Below are 11,112 nucleotides of genomic sequence, written 5' to 3'. Positions count from 1 at the left end.
AAAGGCTGAGGTTTAGATTTCATCGTATGAATTTTTCATACATACTACAAGTACATCCTCTGCTCATGGATTGTTTTAGTCTAATTCCACTTGCAAAATACATAATCAAAGAAATTTATTAATACTGTTTTAATAGAAAAAGAACATTACAGTAGAACATTAAAGTGTGGCAGGTAAGGCTTCATGTGGCTTCACAAGCTGCACACCTTAGGAGTTGGTCCCAAAAGTCCCTGAGTGTTGTGGGACAATGGTCATTTATACTGTCACTTGTATTATTTTAATAAAATGCTGAATGGTCAGTAGCCAGGCAGGAAGTATAAGCAGGGTGACCAGGCAGGAAGTAGAGGCGGGCAATGAGAACAGGAGAATTCTGGGAGGAGGGAATCTAAGTCTCCAGTCATGACCCAGCCTCAGAGGAAGCAAGATGTGACTGCCTTGCTGAAAAAGGTACCAAGCCATGGGGCTAACACAGACAAGAATTATGGGTTAATATAAGAGTAATAAGAAGCCTGAACTAATAGGCCAATAAGTTTATAACTAATGTAGACCTCTGTGTGATTTATTTGGGACTAAACAGTTATGGGACGTGGTAGAGCAGAAACCTCTGTCAACACCTGAGAAATTTCATGAGGAAGGCATGATAGTCTGCATGGGAACATCTAATTAAAAAGAGAGACTTCCTATAGGAGGTGACACTGAAGCAAACATACAAGAATGAGTCTGAATTTGTCAAGCTAAAGGAGAAGAACATTTATTTGGGTGTCAAAGGACACCGCAAAGCATTGTGACTTTGTGGTAGAATACAAATGGTACTGAGCAGCTAGCAAGTGGAGATATGAGAGATCCTAAAGGAATATAAAGTGGAATGGAGAAAGTGAACTTTTCCTGAAAGCTATGGCGTGTCATGGGAACAATTCAAGTAGGAAAGTAACACAAAAGGGTTTGTGTTCTCCAAGGATCCCTCTGGAAATGACATGGATGGTGGGTTTAGGGGAGGATAACTCCAGGAAGATGAGCCAATGTAAAGGCATTTCTGTGCTACAGGAAAGAAGAGACTGCAGTTTATTTAATTTTCTTCTTTTAAAAGATATGAACTGAGCGAATTGAGAAAGGTAATAGTAAAGACTTAAGATATCAAGTAAAAGTTTAACTAAAGCAACATCCCAGATAATCATAAAAGCTTTATATAGTTAACTTCCTTTTTAAGATTGACTTTTATTATTTTTAAGTGTGTTTGAGTGCGTGCGTGTGTGTGTGTGTGCCTATGCTTGCAGAGGCTAGAAGCATTGACTTCCCCAGAGATGAAGTCACAAGTGGTTGTGAGTTGCCCAACATGAGTGCTGGAAACCCAATTTGGGTATTCTGCAAGAACAGCTCATACTCTCCAATGTTGTACTCTCACTCCAACCCCTATAGTTAGCTTTTTATGTCAACATATGTGCTATTTTCTTCAGTTCTTTGAAGAAAACTCCAACAGATACAGCTAAGACATTATCTATCTCCTAATTTGATATGTTTTCTATTTTTCTTCTTTTGTTTTTATTCCACTTTAGTCTTATGTGTATCAACTTCAAAACATTGGTGTCTCTCTTATGCCCTTAATACAGGTTAAAGTAACCATCAGGTGTTTGCAAGATACTAGTTCCAAAGTTTGACTCAGGAAAACAGAGTTCTAGCCAACTGTCATGCTTTTCTCAAATGTCCTTTCTTGCTACTGGTTACCAGAAACCTATTTATTACTTGAGGGCTTTTTTCTTTCATAATTGCTTTCCTCCCCTCCCCTCCCATTCCTCTCACCATCTTCCCCTCAATTATTCTCCCCTCCACACAATTTTCCATGTCTCTTCATCTTCTTTGTTCTTTCTTTTTTCTTCATCTACTCCTTTTCACACACACAGGCTCCATAGTTGGCTCCTGTGTCTTTTCTGTTTGTTCTAGATGGAAAAAGGCATATAATGATACTGTTGTTGTAAACAGTATTTTCCCTTATTAGGAGAGAAACATTTTCCTCACTGTTCATAGCAGTGCTTGTTCAATGTGCCTTGTCTGCTTAAATCAAAAGAGAACATTGTATCCGCTGATCCTGGAGTTACAAGAGCTTGTGATTCACCTGAGTTGTGGGGTCCAGAAACCAAACTCCAGGCTCTAGAAGAGAAACAAGCCCACTCAACTCCCAATTCATTCTCCATTCCCTCAAGTGAATTTTCTCTTGTGTTATCAACAGCTTAAATGTACAGTAAAATCTGCCTGTGGCTGACTAGGATAGTTTATCCCTTTAATATGATCATTTTGATAATTTGTCTTTTGTATTTATAACATTAATACATAAATAATATTTTAATTGAACCTCTATTTTAAATCTTTTTTGAAAAAAAGAAATTTACCAGCCTGGAATTATGCTTCCAATATAATTTGGTGGTTGGGTAAGTTTTACTCACGTCTAAGAACTGAAGTGAAGGTTAAATCTCATGCTGATACCTTCAGTTTGAATTTGTACCCTTGAGATTTGATTTTTTTTTTACTTATATTTTCTTTCCCCTAGACTTGCACATCAAAATCTAGTTCAACAGAGCAATGGTTTTCTAGAAGCATATAATGAAGCACACATAGAAATGATATCTGTGTGTCAGGGTAATGTGCAAGGTCTGCTACACTGCAGCTGCAGGGTGGGTAGGGTCTTGGTTGAAGCAGTCCCCACCTACCTGCTCTGAGAAGTCAGGGAGAGTCACAGATGCAACCAATTTGCTGTAAGACAGGTTTTCTTAGCTCAAAGACTAAGAAAATCTAAGAGAACCTTTAGCTCTTCCACATACTGTGTTAACTAGATCATTGCTTCTTCCACTTTAATACGCTTTATGCATTACCTGAGAAGAGTCACTAAAATGCATATTCTGATTCAGTGGGTCTGAGAGTCTACGTGACTAACAACTTCTCACATGATGCCAGTGTGGTTCATGAGACCCACACTGTATGTAATAAAAGCTGAGTGACTCACTAATTCAGCTTGCTATGGAAAAAATGTAATTGAGCTTAAGTCTTAGAAAATTTACTCTCTTAAAAAAATTCATTACCAAAACTAGTAAATAGTTGTCTCTTTTTACTAGAGGTAAAGTCTAACACTTTTCTTAGACTGAATCTGCCTTTGTTCAATACTCTAAACTCCTATTCTTTATAACCTTCTACATTTCTATTTTAAAATAGTTATAATTGACATTTGCTCTTATAAGGAACACTTGCCTAGAGGTCAGAGAACTATTAAGTTTAATTTTATTATAATCAAGGGAAGACACTTAAGAAAGAGATGTAACTGATTATTTAGAAAGACTTTTGTCTGGATTAAACATGCTCAAAGAAAGTCATAATCCTGGTAAAGTTATTATATTCCCAAGACTTGGGTGTAGAAAAGCTATGCTATTAAGAGGGTCACTTGACCTTACATGAAATATCTTTTCCTCTCAATTTAGGTCTAAATCTTTTGCTCTAACCATATTAAGATTCAAAACACTTTGAAATAAATAATTTAGACATTTTATTTTATACAAATCTGTTTGTAAGAAAAAATCTCAGCATGATATGAGATTGAAAATAAAATATATCTGTATTTAAAGTCAAATATAGAAAATTAGGATGTTAAAATTGCTCATAAAGTATAAAATATTTATGAAAGATCAAAATTTTTGTAATGTCTTTGAAAAGTTGGGTAAACATTTAACAAATTTATTCTATTAATCTTTATAAGCAACAGTTTAGATCTTTGAATATAAACTAAATAGTAGAAAGTGAATATGACATTATTGAAAAATGTTATCTTTGGAAAATGGGGTAGGTACAGAAGTGAGTTTGAATAACTGGAAATAAAAAACTGTTTAACTATAATATCCAGAGAAGGAAAAATGTGTAGAATAACAAAGTTTTAGAGGCTTAAAGATTCATGGGCATTTGAATAAAATCACTTATGACAGTTAATTGTGAAAATCGATTTGACAAAGTATGGCTTCCTCACTGCTAAGCAATGCTAAACCAGGTACTCACTGTTTTCCATACATAGAGCAATCAGTTACTAAGCATCACACCAAGTCTTTCTTGGAAATTACATGAAGAATCACAAAGCAAAATATGTTGACAGAGGGAGAATAATTTTATAGCCAATAGCTTGGAGGAAAGGGCAATTAGATTTTGTGCTTCAAAGTATTAACTGATTTCTCTTATGCTCTAATTATAACTCACTTTTCTACCTACCTATCTGTAATCTCATACAATTGGTAACAAGAGTTTGAAAATTTTATTTGGACCATTCTAGTTATCAGACAGCAAAGCAGGAGGAACTGATGCTTTTATAAGAGAGTATTTAAATTTGACATTGATTTTATCTATTATAATGGTGCAGTTCTCACTTTATAAAAGAGGTAACATGTCAGTAATAATAATTTCTTTTAAAGAATTGCAAACATGTGGTGGTTTAATTGTGGAATAAATATAAAGACAGCTTACATTCCAATCAGGAAAACCAAGGTGAGCCACCTCACTGTCTTCATAAGGAGGCTCAGTTAACCACACTTGGGTCTTGTGATCCTGTAGGAAAGATCTGCAAGAAAATCCACTACAATTAGAACTGTTTTGAAGCAACTAACCAACATTTTCAGAGTATACTTTATTTACATGACATAAATGCAGCAAAAGCAAAGAGTACTCTCATCTTGATGGTATAGGGAATTGGACAATTTTATACTTTGAAATCAGAATCTTGTCCCCACTCAAATGTTAACTTAGTATTCTCTAAAGTTAAATCTTATGGGCTACGCTACCTTCAGGAGCACATGTACTACAGCTAGAATGTTACAGAGATGATCAGCATGTCTCTTGTACAAGGAAGACACCCAAATTTGTAAAGTGTTCCATATTTTCACGTAATAAAATACTTGCAAACTGAATGTAAGAACACATCAAAAAATTATTCACTGAAATCAAATTGGCTTCATCTGAGAAATGCAGGGATAATTCAATATATAAAATTGATAAATGCAATCCACCAGAAAGACAAAAACAACATAATCTACTGAGATGTCAAAATTTTGGCAAATTTCAACAACCATTCATGGTAAAAGTTCTGAAGAGACTAGAATTATAAGGACATACATAAACACAATTAAGATAATTTACAGCAAACCTGTAGCTAATATCGACTTAAATGGAGAGAGATTAAAAGCATTTCCACTTAAACCAGGAACAAGACAAGGTTGTACACTCTCTCCATATTCATCAATAGTTCTTGAATTCTTAGCTAAAAAAATTAAGACAACAGAAGGACATCAAGGAAATATAAATAGGAAAGAAATCAAGGCGTTGCTGGGTTTTGGTAACTTGGAAATGGGCTGGAATCTGTTACATTATGGAGAATCAATTACCATTGTTTTACTTACCAATCATTTTTATATCTAGAGATTACTGCTGTATCCAGTCTTCATCAGAGAAGCTTCTTACCATAGTGAGTAGTACTTATTGCAGAAAACTGTGCTGACCTAAGTGCTGAGAATAGGTGATATTGGAGAGCTGGCTCTAAATGTGACAGTTATATCACCTTTGCACAGGTTCAGGTAACATCTTAGAAGAGGAGTCAGAAGAATCATAGATGGGGAGATATGCAACAGAAAGCTGTCTTCTGGATATGTCACAGCCATTGCACTCAGGAACCCCCTGCTGCTGTGGTTGTCTGCAGAGGACTATCACAAGCTCCAGAGCATCCAGACTTTATTGTGGATATCAGACTGAACCCATAAGTCTCCACTTTTCCCTGAGGAGCTACTGATACTTAAGAGTTGTTTGGTGAGGAATGCCATTTTCTTCAGTTATGTAGCCAATTATACCACCCCTCCACCCATGATGGGACAGGAAATTTTATTTAACTTGTTGGATCACACACAAGAGAAGACAGAGAAACAGGAGGGGTTTGTTTGGAAGAAAGTTCTCAGTGATGAGGGAAGGGAGAGGGGATGTGGAAAAGTGAGATGACTAAAATTCAGTATATAAATACGTAAAGCTGACAAATGATAAAGAAGTTAAATAGGTAAATTTATAGCAAATAAAAATGTTACATAAAATTTTTATGGTGTCAGTAAAATTTTCTGAGTTTCTATGTAAATAAATAAATAAATAAAAATAGCTCTAGCATTTATGAAATATTTAACATACTACACTTATCGCTAAATGTTTTAAACATCTTGTTTTCACTAGTTCAAAACTCTAGGGTATCAATGCCATTATTATTGCTTTACAAAAAGAGAAACTGTAATGGCGTAAACGAATGCAGACAGATTGTAAAAATATATACAGCTTTAATGGGGACTTACAGAACTTACAGAACCACCGTTCCAGTGGAGACCAGGAAAGCAGAAGCAAGCACTGAGAGCACGCTTGCCAGATTTATAGGTAAACATTAGCCTGAGGCTAACACGCCCCCTAAGGGGCGGGACTTATCCTGACATCTCCCCCTTTTGTCTAAATAAGACAGAACTAAACCAAATACAACTATATACAATAATAACAAATAATAAATATAACAAACAATATTGAGAACAAAAGTTTTGCTAAACATTCTGTCTCAAGGAGTCTAAATAATGTAGAGAGTAACTACAATAATATAATCTTCAACTCCGTCAAAGATCTGAGAAGGGAATAAATATTACTTAACAAACAAGATATATCCAAAATGTGCAACAATTGACAGAGACAACTGACTATCTGGGCAATCACCCAAAGTCTCGTTTGCAATGTTGAGTCAACCAACTTTGGCTAAGGCCTAACACAACTGACATACCATTATTAAAGGCAAGGAACTTTTCAAAACTATCTTACCCTGTCTTGGCAGGATATGACAGTCCTATTTTATCCATTGATGCATGCTCTGTATCTCTGTCAGTGGTTGAGGTATGGGCATTTCTTTGCCCAAAGGCCAGTTCTGCCAAAAAGAAAGGGCTCCAGGTGGAGTGTCTTTGGTGCTCAACATTCTGTCAGGAATAGAGCAGTGTTGCCAGGAGCAATTGTGTCTCACTGTCACGAAACTCTGAGTTAGATTAAAGGCCATTTTCTACAGCTCTTTGAAGAGGTCGAAGATTATCTATCTATACTGAGTATAATCTCTAAATATCTAAAGAAACTGATTAGTCTAATTATAAATGACAAATTTAGATGACTATTAATCTATATAATTCTCAATATCTATCTAACTTAAAGACTAAGACAATAAACAACTGTGTAACAAATGAGGATAATGACCTCCAAATATAAACACTGTACAAATATACATTGCAATATGGTAAATATAAATCAATACACAAACATTTTATAAGTATCTTAATCAGAGGTAGAAATGTACACTGCAATATGGTAAATATATACTATATATATATATATATCAATACAATATATGTCAATACATAAAAATGTTTTAAACAGAGGTAGAAACATGCATGCATACAATAGTCAATATAATTTAACTTTGTATCAATATACAAGAATCGATACCAATATATTTGCCTAAAAACAGTAACTCACAATTATAAATCTATTATCCCATCATTACCTCTTCTTTTTTTTTTTTCAAAATGATCCCTGAGCTTATAAAATTCCTCCCCAATCTCCCAACCCCTAAATGATGTCCCTAAACCCAGGGGCAAACTTTACTGGGAGAGGGGACATCATCCACTAGAATTACTTCCAGCTGTCATGGGGGCAACCTTCATTCTGGGGGATCCTGTGAAAGTAAAATGATGGTTAAATTTCAAGATCAGTGTCTTTTAAAATTGCAAATAGTCTCTGAGTATTTGTGCAGGTCTGGCCAGAATGTTGTACATGATGTGCACCATTTCGGCTAACCAAGTTGGGATCGTCTTGTGCAGCTGGTACCCAAAACAGGTCTTGTAGTAGCGCTATCAGTATCATGACGTCATATCAACCAGTTAGAGTTGTTGTTGTGGGGCCCCATCTTCTTCCTGGAAACTTCAAATGTCACTTCAGGAAAAACTCTTTGTTCATTGTGAAAAACTTAAACATTAATCATATAGACATATATAGACATACATATATATTCAATGAAAGGCATGATAGATATATTCAATGAAAAGTATGATAGATATGAAGAAAAGCAAAGATGTTTTCTAAACTCATATTTCTTTCTAACCCATATCATGGCTCTTGACATGAGACAGAAACTCCAGAAACTCTGGGGTTATTTTTACTAACAGGCTTGGAATTGGAGAAGGACTGAGCCAGAGTCCAACTTCAAAACCAGCTCTACATATTTATAAAGAAATGTTTAATAAGACATATATATAAATTAATACTTATAAAATGTGTCCATCTATCAGTAATTAAATATTCAGGGTCCCTTAATTTCTTTGAAGATGAGTATTTTCCTGTGGAGATAAGAAAAGAACCCTGCCCCCAACCTATCTGTATTTCTTACCATCAGTATGCTCACCATCCTTGTGAATGAATTGTTATTTATCTTTTCCAAGTGGCTTCTCTTCTTCAAACCGAACCTTTATTAATTTTGATGGTATCCACAATTTTTCCTCACCCGTGGAGATAAGAGCAAAACCCCTTCCCCAACGCAGCACATCTCCTGGCTTCCATTGTGAGGTCAGCACATCCTTGAAATAAACTGGTTGATTTAGTTCAGTAGACTTTTCCATTATCCAATGTCTTTCTGCAGCCATTGTTCCCTTCTCACTAGCATTGAGAAAATTCAAGGTTAACAAAGCATTATGTAACCTATTTCTGGGGGTGTTTTCCACCCCTTTCTGTTTGTTCAAACTATCCTTTATAGTTCGATTTGATCTTTCTATGACTGCTTGACCTGTAGTATACCTGTAACATGCTTGATATTGTAATAATCAAAAAACCGTTTCATTTTCCTAGAGACATAAGCAGGACCATTATTCATCTTTATTTGTGTAGGTATACCCATGATAGCCATGACTTCTAATAAATGAGTGATTACTGAATCAGCTTTTTCTGAACTTAAAGCAGTTGCCCACTGAAAGCCTGAATAAGTGTCAATGGTATGATGAACATATTTTAAGTTGCCAAATTCTGCAAAGTGGAACACATCCATCTGCCAGATTTCATTCCTTTGGGTGCCCTTTGGATTAGCCCCTGCAGGCAGTGGCGTTTGGTTATAGAAAGAGCAAGTAGGGCATTTCTTTACAATCTCCTTAGCTTGTTGCCATGTAATAGAAAACTTTTTCTTCAAACCTTTGTAGTGGGGGCTGCAGGCCTCTTCCCACAGCCTGGCTCATGGCTGCCTGGCTAGCTTATGCCCCAAAATAATGGCACACAAACTGTATTCTTTTAAACACTGCTTGGCCCATTTCTATTCATGTGTGTAGCACCCCAAGGTGTGCTTACCGGGAAGATTCTAGCCTACGTCCATCCTGGGTTGGAGCTTCATTGTGTCTGCCAGGGAGAGGGGAGCATGGCGTCTGTCTCTCAGAGGAGCTGCCTTGCATCTGAGCTCACTTCCTCTTCCTCCCAGCATTCTGTTCTGTTTACTCCGCCTATCTAAATTCTGACCTATCAGATGGGCCAGGGCAGTTTCTTTATTAGCGAATGACCTTCCTCCATCAAACCTTTGCTATTAACATGATGTTTTTTATGAAATTCAGAGGCTTGTAGCACACTACCAATCAATAATTGATCAATTTCTGCATTACCTTGTGCTAGAAGACCTGGCAGACCCGTATGGGATCGGATGTGTGTTATGTACATAGGGCAAAGCCTGTTCCTGATGAAATCTGGAACCTGGAGAAACAATGAGGTTAGTTCTGTATCATCAGGTATAAATTCAGCAGTTTCAATATGTAAAATAACTCTGCGTATTGTGAATCAGTAACTATATTAATAGGTTCTTTAAAATCCCTTAGCACCATAATAATGGCATATAATTCCGCCTTCTGGACAGAATCATAAGGACTTTGTTCCACCTTACCCAAGTCTTCTGATTTGTAACCTGCCTTCCCTGATTTATTGGCATCAGTATAGAATGTACGGGCTCCAGTTACTGGAGCATCACGGATGATTCAAGGAAGAATCCAAGAAGTTCTCTTTATGAAGTTAGGCCTCTTGCTTTTTGGATAGTTGCTATTAATGTCTCCCAACAAATTAGCACAAGCTCTTTGCCATGGTTCATTATCTTCCCATAATTTCTTTAGTTCATCAGCAGTGAAAGGCACTATGATTTCTGCTGGGTCTATGCCTGCTAGTTGACGAAGTCTCAGCTTACCTTTTATAGTTAACTCAGAGACCTTTTCCACATAAGTTTTCAGTTTCTTACTTGGTTTATGTGGTAAAAAGATCCATTCCAAGATAATATCATCTCTCTGCATTAAAATTCCTGTAGGAGAAATTTTTGGTGGTAGTATGACGAGAATACAATTGAGCTCTGGATTCACCCTGTCCACATGTGCCTGTTGTAATTTTTCCTCAATCATTGTCAGTTCCTTTTCTGCTTCAGCTGTTAATTCTCTGGGACTGTTTAAATCTTTATCACCATCCAAGGTTTTGTTCAAATGAATTATTAGATCAGGTGTTATCCCAGTAGCTGGTCGTAGACTGGAAATGTCTCCTAACAGTCTTTGAAAGTCATTGAGAGTCCGTAGGTGATCTCTCCTAATTTGTGCCTTTTGTGTCTTAATTTTTTGCAAACCTATTTTATAACCTAAATAATTAACAGAATCTCCCTTCTGAATCTTTTCAGGAGCAATTTGCAATCCCCATTTAGGTAAAAGTATCTTTATTTCTTCAAACAGTCTGTTCAAGGTATCCATGTTTGAATCGGATAATAAAATGTTGTCCATGTAATAGTATACTATAGATTTGGGAAATTTCTTGAGTATTATTTGCAATGGTTGGATCACAAAATATTGGCACAGGGAGGGGCTATTTAACATACCCTGGGGGAGGATTGCCCAGTGGTACCTCCTCAAAGGTTGAGAATTGTTATAAGTAGGCACTGTGAAGGCAAATTTTTCTCTATCTTCTTTTTGTAAAGGTATAGTGAAAAAACAATCCTTTAAATCAATAACTATGAGAGGCCATCCTTTTGCTAATAAAGAG

The 11,112-nt window shown here is 36.2% G+C and overlaps 1 non-coding gene across 1 annotated transcript; it reads left to right on the top strand.

Annotated features, from left to right (window-relative positions):
- The first annotated feature begins 4,800 nt into the window (after positions 1-4,800).
- Positions 4,801-4,905, top strand: LOC130887696 (U6 spliceosomal RNA). Its single transcript, XR_009058391.1, has one exon. It is a non-coding gene; the product is annotated as a U6 spliceosomal RNA (small nuclear RNA).
- Positions 4,906-11,112: the final 6,207 nt, after the last annotated feature.

The sequence above is a fragment of the Chionomys nivalis genome, chromosome 15 (assembly GCF_950005125.1).
Source record: "Chionomys nivalis chromosome 15, mChiNiv1.1, whole genome shotgun sequence".
NCBI classification, from domain to species: Eukaryota; Metazoa; Chordata; class Mammalia; order Rodentia; family Cricetidae; genus Chionomys; species Chionomys nivalis.
The sequence above is the reverse complement of the archived record's forward strand: the minus strand, read 5'-3'. Positions and strand labels throughout refer to the sequence as shown.